We start from the raw sequence: 22,746 nt of genomic DNA, 5'->3' as shown, positions 1-22,746 counted from the left end.
ATGATTTGATTTACCCAAATTTTGATTTTTCTTTTTTTTTTTTTTTTTTTTCTTTTGTGAGGAAGTAAAGATGGGTGCTTGGAAAAATAAATGAGAGAGACTATAAATTAATTCTCCCACATGCACCTTTTTCTCAGACAGGCCCGACTACTGTGTCTGCAATACATCCTGCTGTTTCAGGCACCTGTGTCTTCACATATGTTGTCCTCCCTACCTGGAAATTTTCCTTGTTCAGGTATAAGGCCTGTCATCCTCTTAGGCTCACCTGAAGGCTTACTTCCTCTGAGCATTCTGCCTCTCCCACCCCCCAGCCCAGATCCTTGGCCTCCTCCACTTCATGTGCAAAATAAGTGTCAATAAATACAAACAAAACCTGAAAATCAAAAATTAATAAATACTTTTTGATCTTTGCTCTGTATTCAGCACTATGCTAATAGCTTTATTTGTATCATCAAGTTTAATCCCTCTCAATGATGCTGTGGTATATTCGGTGTTATTTCCAGTATTTACAAGTGAAAACACTAAAGTTCAGAGACAGATGATGACTTCTCCAAATTCATAGAAACAGTAACTGGTGGAGGTGGATTTGTACCTTTGATTTCTTCAAGGCATGGCCTTTTTGTGTTGAATTGTTAGTTGATTAAGTTGTCTGTCTCTTCAATGATATTAGAGGCCTATATTGGAAGAAATGCTATCATTTAGGTTTCATATATTTCATGTACACAGTGCCTAGAACACTTTCTGATAAAAGGTAGGCATAAGGTAACTGTAGGTTGATTGAGAAAAACGGATGAATGAACAGTGTATGAAGGAGGTGGCAAGAGATGAGAACATATGGCAATTTGGAACCAGACTGGGGAAGGCTTTTCACAATATCCCATGAGCTTCATCCTATAGATTTTTAGATGTTAATACAGCACTTGACGAATTGAAGAATTACATATCAAGATACACATTTTCAAAAGATACCCGTGGCAGTCAAATATGGGGGAAAGCAAAACTGGAGACCAAAAGAGCTCTAAGGTTTTTGCAGTAAACAAGAAGCAGATCACTGGCCAAGGCAACAGGAATGTTAGCAAATTACTCAGCAACTTAAAACACGAGTCAGGAGTCTGGGCAGGCTGAAATCAAGGTGTCCGCCAGGCCCTGTTCTCATTTGTAATTCAAAGTTCTCGTCCAGTGTGATTGTTGTCAGAATTCACACCAGAATTCGACCGAGGTCCCCATTGTCTTGCTGGCCGTCACCTGGGGGCTGCTCTCAGTTCGAGAGGCTGTCTACAGTTCCTCACTTTGTGGCCACAGCCCTCTTGTAACATGGCATCTCACTTCTTAAAACCCAGTAGGAGAATCTCTCGGTCCAGATTGCTAAGACAGAGTGGTATATAATATGGTATAACTGTAGGGGACTAGCCCATCACCTTTGCTATATTCTGTCATCTAGAAGCTGTCTCAAGTTCTGCCTCCACGCAAGGGGAGGGAACTGCACAGGGTGAGTACTCCCTGTGGCTCAACTTAGGGTGCCTTTGCTGCAGGATTCATTTTAAGGTCAGACAGTGAGGTGCAAGGCTTGGCTATCTAACATACCAGCAGCAAGGAAGCAAGGTACAGTGATGAAGTTTGGAGACTCCAAAGCCAGATTGCCTGGGCTCTATATCACCATGGGCAGTAACCTAGACTCTCTTTGCTTTACTTTCCTCATCTGTGAATGAGGAAAATAAAGCATTGCTATTAAATGAGGTAGTTCTTGTAAAGAACCTAGAACTTAGTAAGTGCTTATCATATGTTCACCAGTATTACTACTATACATTGACCAAGATGGCCTTAAGATTTCCTTCAGCTTGGCTGCACTTTAGACCACCCCCCATCTCCCTTTTCTTAGAGCATGTAGTTTAGAAAAACTGCAATTGTAAATTATTTCTCTGCTCCTTTGAGATGTTAACTATTCTCCTAGCCTCTTGCCAGTTTTACAACCCAGGAATGACTTTCTCAAAGACCTGGGAGACATCCTTTGAAATGTTATCATCAAGAAAGACAGCATCCCTGTCTCCCAGTCTCTGTGGGAGGGTAGGAGCCTAACTTTGATAAGGGACAATTAGCAAACACAGATGGCTTAATCAGATTGGCCAACCCCTGTCTTAACTTCCTCTAGTACTTTTTTACTAGCTTACCCCAGTGCTTAAAAACCTTCTACCAGGGATTTCCCTGGTGGCACAGTGGTTAAGAATCCGCCTGCCAGTGCAGGGGACACGTGTTCGAGCCCTGGTCTGAGAAGATCCCACATGCCTCAGAGCAACTAAGCCCGTGCACCACAATTACTGAGCCTGTGCTCTAGGGCCTGTGAGCCACAACTACTGAGCCTGCGTTCCACAACTACTGAAGTCCATGCGCCTAGAGCCCGTGCTCCATAACAAGAGAAGGCACCGCAATGAGAAGCCCACATACCGCAACAAAGAGTAGCCCCCCCTCACCACAACTAGAGAAAGCAATGAAGACCCAATGCAGCCAAAATGAATGAATGAATGAATAAATAAATAAATAAATGAATAAATAAATAAAATTTATAAAAACAAAAACTACCATTTGACATTGAAAAATTTTATTTCAGTGGAGTTGAGTTCAATCTCTCTCCCCTTCTAGAGTAGTCTTAAACAAAGTCTTTCTTGTCTGTTTGGTACTCTGTATGGTACAACTTTTCTTTGGCAATAGCACAGCAATCCATGTGGTAACCCTCCTTTTCTGACCTAGCTCATGGTAGCAGATTTGGAATATGGCCAACAGACAAAGAAGAAAATCAGTGATTTTTGGCATCATTCTACCTCCTCTTTTCTCTGCCTATTTTCCTTGAGTGACTGTTGCCCTCATGGACATCTAGGCCCTTCATGTAATGCCTATACTCCAGACCTATTGTTCCCTTTTCCTACTTGGTCCATATAACATCTGTCATATAATAAAAGATGTCAAACAAAAATTTCTCAGTAGTAAATGCCAGATGATGACTCCTTATACTGTGTCTTCCAGAAGAATTTCCATTTTAACAAGGGGACTTCTTTGCCCAAAAGCATTTTCTCCAATCATGGAATTTTATCACTAATTCCAACCCGGGGTAAGAGGCATTATTAGATATTTGCACTCTCTAGAAACTTGCAATTAACTGAACAAATTGCAACCTATTTAGCTTACAAGTAGGCCCTGATTTGTAGAAATGGACAGGTCATATGTTTACACAGTAAAGAAATGAATGAGCAGATCCACAGTGAAACAGAGAGCAATACAAATCCAAGTTATATGGTAAAATTGAATAATGGCTCATTAGTTCTTTTCTGTCGCTAAGATACAAATAGATTAAATGGGATATATCTTCACTTATAATTGTCAAAAAGTTTAAAAATAATTCAGTAAGTCTAAAATATAAATGTCACAGAAGCTTTATCTTTAGGTATAAGCAGAAGTCCTACCAGTTTAATACATATTCTTCCAGAGAGAGTTGCTCATTCTCAAGGACTAATCATAACTTCAGAGAATACTAATATTTGAATAAATAAATCTCTTTAACTGAGGCAATGTAGGACCATATATCAAAAACCGTGTGTGGGGCTTCCCTGGTGGCGCAGTGGTTGGGAGTCCGCCTGCCGATGCAGGGGACACGGGTTCGTGCCCCGGTCTGGGAAGATCCCACATGCCGCGGAGCGGCTGGGCCCGTGAGCCATGGCCGCTGAGCCTGCGCGTCCGGAGCCTGTCCTCCGCAACGGGAGAGGCCACAACAGTGAGAGGCCCGCGTAACGCATTAAAAAAAAAAAAAAAAAAAAACCGTGTGTGTGTGTGTGTGTGTGTGTGTGTGTGTTGGGGCTAGTGCTCGGACTGCCTATATAACAGTGTAGATCTATACCAGATCTTTCAAACTCAGGAAGGAGGTTGTAGAACCTATGGGAGGATATTCTGTTGACTGAAGAATATTAACATTTCAGAATATAGTATCTGCATTTCTGGAGAAAATGTTGATTCTGAGTGACTTCTGATTTTGGAAACTCAGCTGGACTCCTTGCATTCGTACAATCCTAAATATTGACTCCCTTACCAGAGAATGCTGCTTCTAGTCACTTGTTTTTGTGAAACTAGAAATTCTATTTTGAGAATGAGGAATCCAATAAAACCAGCTATAAACTCATCAAGATTTTATCTGGGTTTTAGTAGTTTTTCAGTTTTAATAGAGTAAAATTAAGTGGTGGGTTTGAAAAATGAAAATAAATCAAAAAAAGCAAACATCCAAATGAGGCCAAAACAAAACAAAACCCAGTTCTCCTCAAACTCAAAGAAGTGATGCTTTCTTGATTTATCTTCTAGGTGGTGTCAGAGGATTTCTTGGTTATTCAGGTAACATGTTCTTACAAAACCAGGCTCTTTCCGGCTGTTTTTGAGGGCTGGGATTTGGAGTGCAAAGACAGGTGGTGACCTCACCCCCTGGGTGTCATGCACATTTTAGTACAATAGAACTTTTGAGTTCTGAGTAAAGCTCCCCATTTGATCAGGGTTATGCTATTCTGTGGGAAGACAGAAGTGCTGGGGAGAGGAGTTATGTTTTGGTAGCAGAGTGAGTTAAGTAGCATGTTAGGGACTGTTCGAGTAAAGGAGACCCTGTGAGCAAATGCCAGCTCCTTAAATCTCCTTGCACTTTCATGCATGAGACAATGTCAGTGATAAATGACATGGAAACTTAACCACGGTGAAGTATTTAGACAGTCTCTCTAGAATTGAGCTGGTCACATACAGATCTAGGAGTCAACCTTTTCAATCTGCAGGGAGTGGCCAAGATCATGACCTACAACCAAGGCAGGAGGGGAGGCTTAACTTGAATAAACGGAAAAGTGCTGTGAGATAGGCAGCCTCTTCCTTTATTAAACAGAGAGGCTGGGACAGGAAATTAGATCCCAGGTTATTGTGGACATAGCTTTTTGATACATTTCAAAAGGCCTGAACTTGACTTCCTGGAATTATTCACACACACACACACACACACACACACACACACACACACACACAGCCTCTTGCATGCAGTACTGGCAGGGAGAAGCATGTAGCATGCACTGTTGGCCCCATCACGTAGAACATCCACTGTTACTCTCAGTGAAGCTCTGAAGACATCAAGCCTAGAGCTTCCCTCTCAGGTTGTCTGCTCTAGAGCTCTGCACAGAACAGCCATGCTCCTCATCCTCACGTGGTCCTTTGCTGTTAGGGACCAGAAGTGCACAGACAGTATGGGTGAGAGCAGTGATGTCTTGGCTGTTGAACAGAACTGTGTAAATTTATGATTTCCCAAATGCTTTCCCCAAGCCTGCTTTCTGACACAGAAGTTAAGCCTTTAATTTTGCAGAGAGATCTAAAGCTCTGAGTCAGCCTGGGAGGAAGCACCAAGACAACCCCTCACTTCCTTAACTCAGAGACTGGAGGCTGAAAGGGGAATAGGAGAGGACATTGGCAAAAGGGGAGTGGGGCTTAAAGGAACACAGGATGGTTGTAGATGCACGTACAGCAGAAAGGAAGGGAAGTGACAACTAGGCACCCTCTTTGGTTCTCCTGGTGCCAGCTCAGAAATGGTTTCAGTAAAAAGGCCTAAGTAAATAAGGAAATCATTTCTTCCCCAAACATCTCTCCCATTTCCAATGGCATTTTTCTTTCAGTCTTGTAACATCTTTTACACGTCCAACCGAAACTGACAGTATCAAAAGTAAAACATGAAGCATATTTCCTGTAACCGTCAGAGAATTGGTATATTGACTGTACACTCCCCACATGCACAAGCTGCTATTTGCAATCATTGGGGTATAAAGAATGCCTGGGACAGGGAGAAGAACCCTGGGCTGGCTGTGAAGAGTCTGGTTCAAGTCATGGACCCATCGTTTTACCTCCCCATCTCAGTGAGCAAGAGGTTCCAGAATATTCTGTATTTCACTTGAAAAGTAGTGTTGAGAGGATATATAGCATATTCCTGCCTTATTAAAGCATCAGATGAAAAGTTGTATATAGATATGTCATGTGGGCCACAGAGCAACTGATTACTACGTGTGCTGATTTTCTTTGTTGGCTTTCCTTGTGTCTATGGGGCAGGGAAATAATGGCACGGAAGTATATGTGTACATAGTCGTTGCCTTTTCTTCCATGGAGCTCCTCTTGGGACAGTGTCCAGAGTATATTTTGACGTTTAATTCTGATGTTTTACTGTCAAAACAATAGGATATTCAAAAAAAATCTATAGAACATCACCTAGAATCTTACCATCATAAGTAACATAAATATATAATTCATTTTACATTAACTTCTGCTTTTAACTTTCATATATATTCATATTTTAAATAGATGCAATCATAAGGTACACATGACACAGTATTTTATCAGATAACATCATATGGTAAACATTCTAAGCATTCTCCTGTGCTTTTTCCTAATGGTCATAATTACTGTTTTCATGGCTGCATCATGTTGTATCAAGTTGATGGATCATATTTAATCAACTCTCTCTTACTAGTTGTTTGTATCACTACCACTGTTTTGGCAAAGAATCTTGCAAAAGAAATGCTCTGAATCCATTTTTTTTAAATGTGGCTATGGATTCTAGCACCTTGAGAGTCTGCAATGAATGCTGTGGATTTTGGTTCCCAAATTACGGAGATGGTGAGCTGGCCTTCATTTCAAGAGCTGAACAATTGAGACTGAGTACTGCACACCCCAAATCTTCTTCGCTGTCCCCGTTTTAGACCCCTCTCCACGAGGAAACTAAAAACAAAATTAAATCCACTGTGCATAAGACTTGAAACCTGTATTCTCTCCCTCAGCACTCTAATGTGTTTGAAGGGGGCTACTATATAGTGAAACTGCCATCTCTAGGCAGTTAGTAATGGTTAAGCTCACAGGATCTGACTCAGAGATCTGGGGTTACATCTCTGCTCTGTTACACATAATGATTGAATAGCCACAAAAAGTTACTTCATCATTTTAAGACACAGTCTCCTCAGTTGAAAACATGTGGAACACATGAGACAGCAGAGGTAAAATTGTCAGCACTTCTCTGGCATAGTCAACCTACCGTAAAGCATAGCTATTGTCATTATTATGATTATTATGTGTCTTCCAGGTTAAGCACCTTAGGCAAGTTATTTAACTTCTCTAAGCCTCAATTTCCATATCTATGAAATAGAGCTCAGACTAGGATCTACCTGATGGTGTGTTACAAAGATTAAAGAAAATAATGCATGCACATGGCTCAGAACAGTGCCCAGCCCATAGCAACCTTTCAAAATATGAGTTACTTTAATTTTTCTTTCAATGATCAGAGTACCTTGGTTAGGCATATATTACTCTCTCTCCTGGTACTGGTCAGGAAATGGAACCCCTGAGAGGTTAAATAGCCCAAGTCAGTCACTTACCTATTGAATGTAAGCGCCAGAGTTTAAACTACGTTTGTTTAACCTCAAATCCACACCCTTCCCACTCTATAGACTCTAGGGAATTCTAAATGAATGAGGCACGGTTCTTCCCCCCCCTCCCCGTTTTACTGAGATATAATTAACATACAGCACTGTATAAGTTTGTGTACAGCATAGTGATTTGGCTTACATGCATAATGAAATGATTACCACAATAAATTTGGTGAACAGCCATCATCTTATATAGATAAAAATAAGAGAAAAAAAAATTCCCTGTGATCAGAACTCTTAGCATTTACTCTCTTAACAATTTTCATATATAACATCCAGCAGTATTAATTCTAGTAATCCTGTTGTACATGACATCCCAGTATTTATTTATCTCATAATATGGAAGTTTGTACCTTTTGAAAACCTTTTCAGTTCCCTGTGCCCCCAGCCCCTGCCTCTGGTAACCATAAATCTGACTGCTTTTCCTGTGAGTTAGTTTGGTTCGTTGTTCCTTTTAAAGTAAAATTGACCTACAGCACTGTGTTCATTCCTGGTACACAACATAGTGATTCGATATCGCTATGCATTGCAAAATGATCATCACGATAAATCTAATGACCATCTGTCACTATGCACAGGCATTACAGTGCTATTGACTATATATTCTTGGTGATCAGACTTCTGTAATCCAACCAGGAGAACACCCCAGTGTGGAAATGCAGGGTGGGAGGTAGAGGCACCTTGAGGGCTGAGGAAGGTGCAGGAGTCTGTGCTAGGGGAACAGAGCAAGATGCATCCTGCCTGCAGAGGGGCCTGGGAAGACCCTGTGGAGGAGGGATCTGTCCTGGGTTTACGCTGTTCCCTGAGCTGATATCAATTGTGAATTCCAGGAGAGCAGTGTCGAAATGAACTTAATATTTCTCTAGATGAGAAAAGGTGCCCTTAGGGAAAGAAAACCTGGTTGGGCTCTGACAGTCAATGTCCAGCACTTTAGCTTCGAAGAGAACTCTAAAGACGCCTTCCTAACACACTTTTCTGCTACATTTCCAGGCCCTCTTCCTGCCCCCACCCTTTTCCCTGCAGGCTGCTGCTCAGGCCACAGGCCGTGGGTTCTTTGAGAAGGAGTTCACTCTGCTCTGGGTCTTGGCAGAAAGAATTCCTGGCCTGGGCTTTTCTAGTAGAAAGGCTGAAATGGAGGGTTGAGAAATGAGAGAACAGGATGAATGAAGGAAGGAGGAAACTGCACATTCCAGCCATCCTCTCTTTAATTCAGGGGCAGCCAATTTAGTGGAAATGTACTGCATTAAAAAAAAAGAAAGAAAAAAAATTAAAATCCCAGTAAAGTCCTTGTAGTTTGGAATATAATTTTGCACTGGATGGAGAGTTAAGAAGCACCTTTCCTTTTAATGTTGAATTCATATTTGGAGTGATGCATCTTCCAGCACCGGCTGTACCAGTGTATTTGCCTGGAGGAAGTCCTAGGAAAATCCCCAAGTGCCCTCTTTTAAGTAAGTTGTAAAGAAGAGTTAGGTTGGGAGGTGGACAGAAGCCACGCTGCCTTATCTTTTGCTTTTTCAGCAAATACCAAGGACAACTTGTTCAAAGTATAAGAGCAGAGATGAGTTGCCACTTGCACATTTCACCCAGAAGGGCCTTCTTCTACATCCTGCCTTATGAGGAAGTGGCAGGCACTAGGTCAGAGGTGATCTGCTTGCAAGTAGGTGGGTGTGGCCTTTGGATAACTCCAGAGGGTTAAATGGAGCTGAGAATCAGTCCACGCACAGTTTTCTAAACTGCTACATAATTTTGTCTGTGTAATGACAGCTACTGTATCACACTTGTGCCCTGATGGATTTGCCTCCTGGGTTTGGCTGCAAGCTCCTTGAGGCAAGATGTCCTTTATTCAGCACAGTTTCTGGACGTGAAGGCTGCTCAGTACTAGTGTGGCACAGTGAGTGATAAAAGCCAGGATGCTGGTGGGAGGCAGCCTGTGTTCAATGCTCGTTCTGCCGTTCACCCTGTGATGCTGACCAAATTACTGCACTTTTCTATGAAGTAATTTCTTCATCTGTAAGATCAGGCTAATTTTCAGTGTTTATTGCAAAGGGCAGGTATACAGATTAACTAAGATACTGACTACACTGAATGCATTGCTGGTCGCTTTGAACACCTTCACTAAGTTGGAGTCATTACTACAGTTACTCTTATTGTTGCTGTTTTCATGTTTAAAAACCATAGATAAGATAAGGGGAAATAGGCATGTGTTACAATGAACATTCCATTATTGCTTTGTTTTCTTTCCTTCTTATTCTGAGTGAAAATTATGTAGGTAATCAGGTAGGGATTATTTTGGACAGTGGGTTTCTGGCTCATCACATGTGATACTATATGTCTACTTACTGCATATACTTGTTCATCTTCTGTCTTCCTCTACTAACAGGCAGACTTTAGTTCTGGTTCTTCACTGTAAGATGTTTAGCACATAGTAGATGCTCAGCAAATATTTGTTAAGTTACTGACTTGATGAAGGAAAACATCGCTGGAGTTTCATATTTACCAGTTTCAGACATCAAGCAGAGAGAATGCCTATCAGTTCCAAGTTTAAAAATCCCAGGGAACCCGCTTAGCACAGGGAGATCAGCTCGGTGCTTTGTGACCACCTAGAGGGGTGGGATAGGGAGGGTGGGAGGGAGGGAGACGCAGAGGGAGGAGATATGGGGATGTATGTATATGTATAACTGATTCACTTTGCTATACAGCAGAAACTAACACAACATTGTAAAGCAATTATACTCCAATAAAGATGTAAAAAAAGAAGAAAGAAAGAAAATGAGATCCAGTAAAATATGGATCCCAGTAAAACATCCCAGGGAAGGGGGTCCTTAACCTAGTTTGGATCAAATGCCCACTTAGTAGGTATGGTATAGGGTCACATGGTAATATAGCTCTTCTGAATGTAGAATGGAGGAAGAGGTAGCAATTCCAGAACAAGGAGTCAGTGCTGCGCTGATAAAACAGCAGATGCTGAAGAAAAATTATACAGTCCTTTCTTCTAAGGAGTTTACCTATAGTAATTTCATCCTCTTCTCTCTAGTTTTGAATTTTGGAAGGACAAGGCCATCTTGACCCAGAAAAGCCCTTTATGCATTTACCTGAAAGATAATTACTTTCATCTTTTCCTACAATCAGGCAGCAAGTATTTACTGAGTAATGATTGCCTGCCAACAGCATGCAGTAAGTACCCCATGATGTAGAGAGATAGACATGCAAAGTAGAGAAATAGATTTGGGAGTCATTTACATCCTGGTGAGAGAGGAAGCACTGCAAGCAGATGAGCTCTCAGAGAAGACAGGTGGAGAGGGGAAGGAAGGGAATCCACACTCCTCAGGAGACACCTCCACAGAGGGAGGGAGGTTGGTGATGATGTGCCAGCTGGGGCTGAGTGAGGACAAACTTCAGGCAGCCTTGTTCTGCCCAGACCAGATTCAGGGGAGGGACCTATACAAGGAGGAGCCCCTCCCACAAACACCATGAACACCTGAAGACACGAGTTCTGTTGTACCCACGTTTGTTTTCTCACTCACTAGCGCAAGGTTCTGTTTCTTAAACAAGCACAGGTGGTGGATGTGCTAATAAAACATTCCAGTTCTTAATATAGGCATTGCAGCCTGTAGTGGTCATGGGGAAACACCATCGATCTCTCTGCAGTCCAAACTGAAAGACAAATGGTCCAATGCCATTACCCTTTCTTGTCTGATATTGGTTACTGTTAGTTATCTTAACAAGCTTCTGTGACATCTCTTCCATGCTTTTGAGAGATCCATAATCACGATAATCTCAGGAATATATGGTGTCCTTAGGGATATTCATGCACACAGAGTTCTAGCAGCATATGAGCTAAATTGATAGACTTTTTTTTTTTTTTGCGGTACGCGGGCCTCTCACTGTTGTGGCCTCTCCCGTTGCGGAGCCCAGGCTCCGGACGTGCAGGCTCAGCGGCCATGACTCACAGGCTCAACCGCTCCATGGCATGTGGGATCTTCCCAGACCGGGGCATGAACCCGTGTCCCATGCATCGGCAGGCGGACTCTCAACCACTGTGCCACCAGGGAAGCCCAAATTGATAGACTTTTAAAAATGATTGACAAATACCAATAGCTGGAGGTTTGAAAACTTAGTTTATGCACTCTGTGAATACAGTGCTTCAACTTCTGTTTCTTAGAGGGCTCATGATTCATCCACTGCAGAAGGAACATTTTTTAAATTGTTCAAGGGAAATCTGATGAACAAAATAAACCAGACTAGATTAGATACTTGTTTGATAACTGAATCACACGTTGCTTTCCTTGGTTCACCCTTCCGTGAGCCCTCCTGCCATGCCAAAGGCAAACTTGTTCATCCACTTAGCATGTATTTCCATCACATGAACAGCACCATGTGATGGAAAATGCACATCCTTTGCACTCAAGGAAGGTAACAGCTAATAGGGGAAGATAAGACAGGGATGCAGATAACTATAATACAAGGCAACGGTTGGTAATTACCAAATGTCCATATATTTCCCAGCAAGGTAAAATTCACATTTGTGAGTAAATGAATAAATGAAGGAGTTGACTGGGACAGTGTATGTGAGCTCAGAGGAGGGAGATGGGGAATCTCATGAAGTGATAGTATATACCTCCCTGATGGATATGGAACTGGAGAGGAAGAGCAGGTTTTGGCTGGGTAGAGCTGAAATGAGAAAAGAACAGTATATATATGGGGAAGAGCCTGGGCAGAAGCATTGAGATAGGAATCAGAGAGACTGGGGAGGCCATGAAGGCAGGTTTGGAGCAGATGGCAGGCAAGCTTGCTCAGAGGATATAAAGGATCTTGGAGAGTCATGATATTTATCATGGCTGAACACAGTATGTTAGAGGACTTGATTATCATTTATAAAATAGATAATGAACTCTTTCTGGAAACAATAAGTCTTACAGAGTTTAGGCTATCATAATGTACATAAGTCACTCTTTATTATATGAGGTCTTCAACAAATTACAGCCACAAACTTGGGTAGAGACAACCTATAAATGACATTTAAAATAACTTTAGGAAAGAGGACAGTGATGTTTACAATTATGTATATGGCATTCTTATTGGAGATCCTCTAACAAATACATAATTCTCCTTTAAACAAAATGATACGTAATGACCTATGCAGTCTCATTGAAGTCTTTTGGTTCTAAGAAAATAATTGCTATTCAAAAGAGATTTTATGATTTCAAGTACCTCAAATATATGTGAGGGCAAATACTCTTGTTCTCTTACTTTTTGTATTGAACAAATTAGATAAACACTGGGAACCTCTTTCAAGCATATGGTGGCTCAGCATTCTAAGATGAACGCTAACACTGAAGAGCCTGACTTTGCCCACCATGTTACAACATTGCGATATTCTGTAACCTCTTCCTCACTGTGTGATAATAGGCTTGAAACTTAGATCTTAGTAGCCACCGGGAGAGAGGTACAGAAACACAGGTGACTGATGGAGATGTTACATTTGAATAAACCAACAAGTCTAAACAATTTTATTGGCTCATTTCATTCCAGACCAACCTCCTGCACATTACGGCTTGGGCCATTGACTGGCTTTTATAACATTTAAGTACCTTATATTCTACTTGAAATAAATGGGGGTATAAATAAATAAGTAAATGAATAGATCTTCAAATATACTAGTGAGATATCAATTTAGATTACATGAAAGCGGCCATCACTCCATATACAGAGATGTGAATTTATTCCTTGCTAACTGAGGGAGAACTTGCTTTTGAGCCTTCCCTGAACAAAGCAGAGAAGTGACCTTGTATAGAGAATCAGGAATTATGGAGTTCAGAGATTGGTAGAATTCCAAAAACAAGAGTGTTTAGATATTGGTGGATCTTTAGCTGTGTAAGCATGGTTACTCAAAAATCACTGTTACTCATTGGCTGACTTTCAGAAATATTGGGCTGTCACCAATTGTCTGGCCTTCAGAAGCATGATTCCTGATGCAAGGCTGTCATTGATGAATTAGGATGGATATAGAATTGGTTCTGGTGATTACTTGCTGCTATGGCTGAGGAGAAATCAGTCCTTTCTTAGGAGGATAGGGACCATTTTTTGTCATTAGAAACCATTGTTATCATCCTCCATGCATAAAATTTAAAAATCTAGTCTGACTTCTTTTTTTTCCACGTTGAGGAATACAGTGAGAAAGGATAAAATTCTTTTTATAAGATAAAGTATAAAAAAATACCAAATATTAAAATAGGCTGTCAGAAGTGTTGATAGGTGAAGATAACAAGTGGTATGTGAATCGTTAACTTTTGAATTAAAATTTTCTATCTGGTTATATTATAGTCCTGAGATGGTCTAAATTTGACTATGTATTTGCATTGCCTTCTATATCATCTAGAGGATATTCATTTACTTCAGATCTCTGTCATCTTTTGGAGGAAAATGGACATGTTAAGTTGAATTAGTTTGACATATTAGTTTGGAAAAAATAAAGGTATAAAAAGGTGTCAGGTTTAAATAACTATTCTTTTTATTTTCTCTTTGTAAAAGCTCTCTTTTGTAAGAACGTTGCATTCAGGAGCTCTGTAACAGTGAGGATGGTATGAAGGCCATTGGCTGATGTGTGGCGTAAGGAAGAGTCAGTTTGGAACTAAAAGTTAAAATTTTCTATATATACCAAAAGAAGCCATTATCATGTGAGGCTACTGACCTCAGCTCATGGTGCTTTTTTTAACACTATTGGAGAAATTTGTCATATCATACCCCTGAGACCACCCTCGGGACTACTAAAATATTCTTTCATTTTTAAACATCTGCAGTTGCTACAGGTCTCTGTGGTCCTCTGGGGACCCCCACAGACTGCTTAACAAAAGAGCAAAGGCATGTCTGTCACCATTAGTATAAAATGGACTCTGGTGAAATGTGGAAGAAGGAAAGAATTGGCAAGGGAAGAGTGATGAGGAAATCACTTGGGGGAGATGCTGATGCAGTCATGAGGGCAGTTTGAAATAGGCTGATGGAAGAGGATTTCAGGGAGTAACAAGAGCATCAGCCAGAACAGCTGGACAGTGAGTGGGAGAAGAACAAGAGAGGAGCCTGGCAGCTGTGCAGTGGGCCCATGTTTGAAGCAGCTTGTTTCTGTTCATCTTAAATGGTTGAGCCAGGAAGAGGTGGAAAGGGTGACAAAGAAGCCAGCCGAGAGAGAAAGGACCCTCTCTTTATGACTTTCTTGCTTGAGCCACACCTGGAGCCCTTCAAACACTTATAATCATCACTCTGCTTAACATTTTCTCACTTAATTGCATCTCCTCCTGTATTGTTCTCTAATTGTTTCAGGTGTGTCTTAAGTCAGGTTTCCTAGAGGGCAAATCTGCACTTTGCTCTCTCAGTTCTTTACAGCAGAGCTAAGCCCAGGGCTGAGAGTGTAATTAAGCAAGCTCTCATTTCAGACTTGATTGGCTGACTGATTAAAATGGAAGTAAACAGCTCAGGTGATTATTTTGTCCATTGGTAAGAAGACTGGAAGATGTTCATTTCCTAACTGTTGCTAGATGGGCCTGAGAAAAGTTAGGGCTACCTCTGTCCGGAGACCTCACTTCGACAATCTGTAAAACGTGGTGAATGAACTTTGGTAACGCTGGCATTGCTCCAGAAGGCCCAGGCCGTACGTGGACTGGGATTCTAGACTGCTCTTTGCAAAATGTTGGTAGCATCCTGTGGAGAAGCGATGCACTTAGTTTTGTGCTTAGAATTTTAATGCCTAGGAAGAGCCAATATGAGTTATACTTCTTTTCCTGCATTTAAATTCCTTTTAAAAATGGTGAAATGGTGAAAGCATCTTGAGAAATGTTTTACTATTTTACTTTTGGTTCCCAAATTATGCACTGCCTGGATTTGTGTACCCGTCGATAATGAGGGAACATCACAGGCTGGATGATAACAATAACTCCTGAATAGGGTGAGAAAGTCGTTTATCTTTCTGTTTCCACTCTGCCGGCAAGCATCTGAAAATCACTAACATTCCTCTTTGAATAAATATTTTGGTAAGATATGTTCATTTGAATTTTTACCCTCAATAACTTAGATTGTGATGGGAAGAAAGGAAAGAGATGAAAAGTTTTTATTAAGAATTTCAACTGCATTTCTGGAAGTGCTGTTAATATTAGAATATCTTTTTCTATTTGATATTTTTTTCTTTTCCTGAACAGGTTTGGTTCAGCTAGAGGTATACTGCTCAACAGGGATGTGTGTATAGGGAATGACAACAGAAAAAGATTGGAGACAATCCCTTATCCTCCTCATACATTTATCGCCTGCTCTCTGCAGGTGTTACCAATTAAGTTATAGCTCTTGCTACCCCAAAGCCTTTTTATTTCCTCTCTTGGATTTCAAAAGGTGGATGCTGGAGCATCTAAACTCAATTGAATTCTATGCCCCCTTGATACTAAATGCCTTACTTCTCCAATTAAGGCATTTAAGAGGCTGCTAATGATAACACATCTTGATGGTCCATATGGATAATCAGGAGAAACAGCTAAATTGGAGGAGAAGTCTCCTCTAGATTGTGAACAGCGTTGAACCTAATAGCAAAAAAGTGACGTGTTGGAGGAAATCAACAAATAGTCACCAAGGGCCTCCTGGAGTTAGTCCTGTTTGCTGTGGTAAATAGAGAGCTAAACAAGACAGAATCCCTGGCCTGGGGAAGTTCATAGGAGATTTGAGGAGACTAATCACAAAAAAATGCAAAGTGAAAAAATATACAGCCCCAAGTAAGTCAAGCTCAACTAGATTGTACATTTCAGAGGAAGGAGTTGTGTCAGACAGTGATCCAGGTCAAGCTTGAGAAGGCAATAATACAATAAAAAGTGTCCATACCTATGATTTTTGTTATCAGATTGATATAATTTCTTCTCTTTTGCTCTCAGGCATCTCTTGCCCACACATATTTTGCAAGTTTCCACATCTTGCTCGCATACTTTCTTTTAGAGGCATGCACGCTCCCATCATCCTAATCTTTCCTACTGTCTCTGTATAAAGTGTCTGAACTCTGGATTATCTCTCCAGCACAGAACATATTACTCTGTCACCTCCCATAACCTGGATAGCCTACCTCTTTTAATACAACCCAAGATTACAACAAATTTTGTCACGTAACATCACACTGTAGTCTTATATTTAGCTTATGGACATCTAAGGTCTTTGCTTCCTTTTCCACATGAGTTCTTATTAAACCATATCTCCCAAGGGAATTTGGGAAATTGAAATTTGGAATCCCTGTACAGGATTAATATCAATTTTTCTTAAAATTCAGCCAGTTTGTTTTTACCTATTGTTTTAACTAATCACATTTTTCTTAGATCCTGATAATATCATCATATGTATTAATGACTCTTCTCAGCCTTTAGGTAACCACATCTGAATTCTTTGGAATATCCATGCTGTTTGTTTTTTTTTTTTTTTAATCTCATACTATACTGCATGGAAAGATTGAGAAATTGGGTTTACCCATTCTCCTTGCTATAGGAAATATGTTACACATTGCAGAAAGGCCATTTATCCTTTTTTACTATAACAATCTGACGGCCTCAACCCAAATTGCCAGTCTCTCATCACTACCTTTTATCTCTCCCCAGTGGCTAAGCCATTGGCTTCTTTGATTTAAGTTTGGCTCCTAAGGAATTTGCCTTATCATAGGTCAGCTGTTATTTGGTACAGAAATAGTCAGCTTAAGTATCCAGAGTTGTAGTTTAAAACACTTCTGAAAAGGAGTAATAAAAAATACTTTCTCCCCCACTGTGCCTTCTAAAATGACTTATATTGCTTTATGCTAATACTTACAGGCTGCTTCAGGCTGGAACATCATGCTGGAAAATTGTGGTCTGCAGTGCATTTCCTTTGATGTTATTGCATGCCAGATTGGCAGGGAGTGTGCACGACCTTGGCTGGGTGTAGTTCTCGAGGTTCAGAAGTCTTACTTCACTCCTTCGTCTGGGGACAGCTCCCTGCACACAGCTATCATCTTCCATTTCGTTTAAGACTCTTCCCTAAAGGACAGCTCATGGTTTCAAAGGAAATATATTGCCATTGCCCTTGTTTTAGGTAGCACTTGCTTAGTGGTTTGTTTGAATAGAATTCCTTCTTCCTCTTCCTCTTCTTCCCTTCCTTCCCGCTCTCCCTCTACCACCTCCTTCCCCTTCTCCCCCTCCTCCTTTTCTCCAGCTTCATCTTCTGCTTCTTCCTATTATTATTATTGTTATTATCAAAGCAGAATGAAATCTGAGAGAAGGAATGGCGTGCCAACCATAAAGGATACATTATTGCATGGCTCAAAACTCTTGTGTAACTTTAGGGACTTCCCTAGCAGTCCAGTGGTTAAGACTTGGTGCTTCCATCGCAGGGGTCACAGGTTCGATCCCTGGTCAGGGAACTAAGATCCCACATACTGCGTGGTGCAGCCAAAACAGAAACAAAAGACAAACAAAAAAAACTGTTGTGTAAATAGCTTTCACTCTGATAATGCTATAACTACCTTCTCGCTACAAAACACTAAAGTTACTATCACACTGCAAAACATTACTTAATGAATTTTAGCATAATAATAATATAATTACTGAAAAATATATGCTAAATACTTTACCTTCATTATCTCCTAAAATCCCCATAATAAGCCCACAAGGTTGGTGCCATTGTCAAGTTTAGCTGCTCAGGCTCTGAGCTCTGAGGGTAGGGTGCCTGGTTCAAATCCTGGCTCCACGTCTTGTCTCCTGTGTTAAATTGGTAAAATCCCTTAACCTCTCCAAATCTCAGTTTTCCATCTGTTAAATGTTACTAATGGTAATATATATATACACACATATATATATATGTATATATATATTTTATAGGGTTATCATAAGAATCAACAGGAGAAAATAGATGTATTTATTGAAATGCCTGGAAAATGGTAATTAAAACGGCTAACAGTTAATAAGTACTTATCATGTTCTAGCCACTGTCCTAAGAGCTTTATATACAGCAGTAATTTAGCCCTCACAAGGACCATTATCTTCTCCAGTTTACTTATTAAGAAAATTAAGGTTAGTGAGGTATGGTAACTATCCTAGGGTACACAGCTCACTGGTAAGTGTGTAGCAATAGCAGAACTTGAATCTGGACATATATGCCCCTGGATCATATGAAATAATCAATAAGCATTCATTTTTGTGATCATTGTTACTGTTTGAAACTCAAATATAAAGGTAGAAACACTTTCCTAACATAATGAGAGAAAAGATGATTTGACAACTTCTTTGCAGAACTAAATTTATAGACACAATCTAGTAAGCATGATGATTAGTATAATTAAACCACTTACTGAGCGCTTACAAGCTGTATCAAATAATACCTTAGGCTTGTTTCTTCCAGAAACAGCTCCACACCATCTCTGTCCCTGTGGCCTCTGTTTTACTAGACAAGAAACTGAGAGCAAGCCTTAGGAGGGAAGTCAGATCTAGAGTTCGTACACTAAAGCTCTCTTACCTGTGTTATGCTTCCATTGAAAATCATCCACTCAATGAAGGGAGTCTTTGGATGGTTGAATCACATAGAAACATATAACTCATTGTAATAACGCTGTCCCGTAGAACATTCTGCAATGAGGGAAATATTCTGCATCTGTGCTCACCAACGCAGTAGCCACTAGATATGTGTGGCTCTTGAGTATTTGAAATGTGGCTACCACAACTGAAGAACTAAACTTTTAATTTTACTTAATTTTAATTAATTGTAGTTACTACCATCTCACTTCTTTTGTCATACAGTCTGGCTTAAATCATATAGTCTGGTTTCTTCTCAGATTGCCTTCCCCATATCTTTTTCCTCAGATCTTTTCCTCTAGGTCTGGAACACCTGCTTAAAATTGTACAATGCTGGATGCAGGTGATTGGTGACTAGCTTTCATTTAACAATACCATGAAACATATTCTTTTCTCACTCGCCATTAGATATAACACCCAAACTGTATTCCTTTTATTCAGTCCTCTGTCTGGGTGGTTAGGTTATCTTGCAAATGATACGTAAAAACCATGCCATAAATTGAGAATGAGCAACCTTAAAACAACACTGAGCAATACAGTAGATTTGCTACCTTTTTCAGAATCTTTACTTTGGTGTTTGCTCTGTGTTATGGCATTTTGGCTGGATGCACTTGATGCCATGTAGCCGTCAGCATCCACTAGTGACAAGCTGTCAATAACACTGAGGAATTATCTGCCAGTTGTGTACAATTTCTTGAGGACAGTGTTTCCACTAACAAGGAACAAAGCATATGCCTTGGAACTTTGCAGACATAAAATATTTTCCTGCTTCTTAATTTGCAAAATCCCCATCCCAAATATGAATTGAGGGAGTATTAAAGGACAAAGCTGGAAGAGTTGAAGAAAAGAAATAAAATACCATATGCATCCTGAGATCAGTTATATTTTTGAATAAGCTTTCTTTAGAAGTGATAGAAATGAATTCAATCAGATGAGGCTGTGAGGACTCTTTCAATTTGGCAGGGACTCAGTGTTCTATTGCAGCACAGAATTTAGTGTTGACAGACAGCCCGGGGAGAAGAGGGAATGCATGTCTTCTGTTCTTGACTTCTGGTCCACAGGAGGACCAGATTTTGTGCTCTCCTCATTTACCTGGTGTTGGTGAAAATTTCTTAGTCATCCTTCCAACAGGACAACATATTGTAAAATTATTGCTTGTTTCAAAACAACTAAAGTACCATAATATAAAGCAGCTTATCAAGCTCAACCAGTTTTTTCTGACCCCAAATCCTATTTCACAGAGTTCACCAAATGGAAGTAGATGATTCTGGCATCAGAATCTTAAAGATTTGCATTTGAAACACAGTCTAACCTTTACAGACATGTGCTTTTCTTTGGCTCTGTGGTAACTGACTTCTAGAAACCTTTAACTTCCCTGTTGTATCTTAAAACAGATGCCTGATATTGAGGGAAATAGGTAGATGAAGCATTATCAGTAACAAGGCCAATCTAGCCACATGGTCAGAGACCACCACTAAAGGAATAATGGGAGAAGGGCAATACTGATGAAGATGATCTGTCCTGCCTTGGCTAACACAGTGCTGTAGAACAAGCCCTCACCTGGGAGTCAACCTGGGAGTCACCAGGGTTCAACCCTGATACAAATATCTAAGTTACTGATTTAACCCCCTCTTTCCATTTCTTTGTTTGCAAAGAAGAAATGATAACCTTTCCTATCCCTCTCTCAGTGCTATTTGAACATCAAATAAAATATTTGGGAAAATGCTTTGGGAATTACATGGATTTGAAAATACCGTGATTCGTTTACAGATAGCACTACAGATACAAATTTCCAGCAGTCTGATTTGTAGAAAGGTGACATAGAGGTTTGTAAGAAAGGCTTCTTGTGGGCAAAAGCGGGCAAAGCCAGGGAAGGGTTGTATGAGGGAGAAAGCTACAAACAGGCTTTGTATTACATTTAATTATGGAATGTGATGAAACTTTACTGCATTGGGAGAGGGTAAATTATGAAGTATATTACAGAATAAATTCAAGTAACAACTTCATTCCATAAATAATAAAGTCATCCAAATTCAATTTGGAAATTGTTAAACTTTACAGAAACCAGGATGTTTTATATGCATTATATCTATAAGTATGAACTCAGACTATAAGTACATTCCATATGTTAGGTTCAAAGAATAGTTTTTCCAAAGGAAGGAAGGTCTATAATGAAGTGCACTGATTTTTCACAGTATATGTTGTACTTGGGCTTATCTCTCCAAATCTAGAAAAACACGATTTTGAGTTCCCATGTACCAAGGTACAAGCCATTGTGAATTCCTGGAAAAAATGTCTATGTGTGCGGCAATAATAATAATGTAAGAAAAAAAGGATTGTAAAAATGAAAGGACAGAGTTTCCTGTTTGTTATTTTTTCAAAATAATGACTGTGGGTTCTTTCCCCACAGAAAAGTTGCTATTTATTTTTTAATGATGAGCTGTTTCCCAGAGAAACAAAGTGGCATTCTGTCGACACCATATGGCGGCGGAAAAACAGATTCCACCGTGTTCCATTTGTTAGACTGTCTTCTGCATTTCTGTATCCATAATTTATGTGGGGGCTTCTGTGATTGCCAAAATATTCAAATAGATTTCTCTTAGCAGGGCAGCCTGCATGGGGGGAGAAAGGTTTTCAAAGCAGCAGGACCTGAACAGTCTCCTGCTGCTCAGAGAAGAGAACACTTCCAACTTCTGTCCTTCTGGCAGCTTTCATTGTAATACTAATTTACATCCTTGGTTTAGGGACCGTGTTTGCATTCAGAAAAAACAGCTTATGTTCTTTTATGCTAATACAATCATACTTGAATTATAACCCACACCCTTAAAGTCATATTACTTCTTCTGCCTCAATGTAAGCATAGAACCTGGCCTTTAAGAAATTAATGGGAGCTGGTACATAGCTACCATTTTGAACACACTGATTCTGCAGCTGGTTTCCAAAAAGACATCTGAAGTGGTTATAGATACATTAAAAATAGTCATGAAGGCTTCCTTTGCTGTCTAAGCATGTGATTACCATCTATGTATTCAAGGGCTGTTTTCAGTGGAAGTTCGAGTGGTGTTCCCTTGTGCAGAAATAGAAACATGTTCAGTACATGATACGGAACAGGAAGAGGGAATTTGATGAGTCAGACTAATTGATGTTTTGGCAAAATGGGATGTCTGAGAAAAGTTACATGTTCATGTGCATACCCAGATAACAAGAATTTAAACCGTAAGGATTCTGTTGCAAATAGTTTTTTCTTTTTTTTTTTTTTGCTTCAGAGAATCTCAGATGTTCTTTCAGTAAGTTTAGCCATTGCATGTTCTATTGTAGTGCCTTCAAGGAAACATAAAATAATTTCATATGGAAAAAGAAAACAGAAATAGTGTTCAATTACAGATGGAAGGAATAGCAATAATGCAATAATACTACTAGAAGGTTCTTTTCCTCAATCTATAGTAGAATGGCTAAAAGTTTAGGCTGCTGAAAATAGGTAGGACATTATTTGCTACTTACAAGTATAACTAAAAGGTTAAAGCTTTGGCATATAAGAGACAGAACTAAAGGCCCAGAGATCTTAACTGACCCCATCTTTTGTTCTTTATGTAAAACGTGAAATCTTTTGCCTGGAGATGGGTCAAAGTATCAGAGGCTGAGTTGAGGATAGTCTCAACTGGTTAGCCGCATTATCCAGTGTCCGTTCACATTGACCTGCCTCTAACCCCGGTTGTAACAGA

Source organism: Phocoena sinus, chromosome 13 (genome assembly GCF_008692025.1).
Source record: "Phocoena sinus isolate mPhoSin1 chromosome 13, mPhoSin1.pri, whole genome shotgun sequence".
In the NCBI taxonomy this organism is placed as follows: Eukaryota; Metazoa; Chordata; class Mammalia; order Artiodactyla; family Phocoenidae; genus Phocoena; species Phocoena sinus.
Note: the sequence above shows the minus strand (reverse complement) of the source record.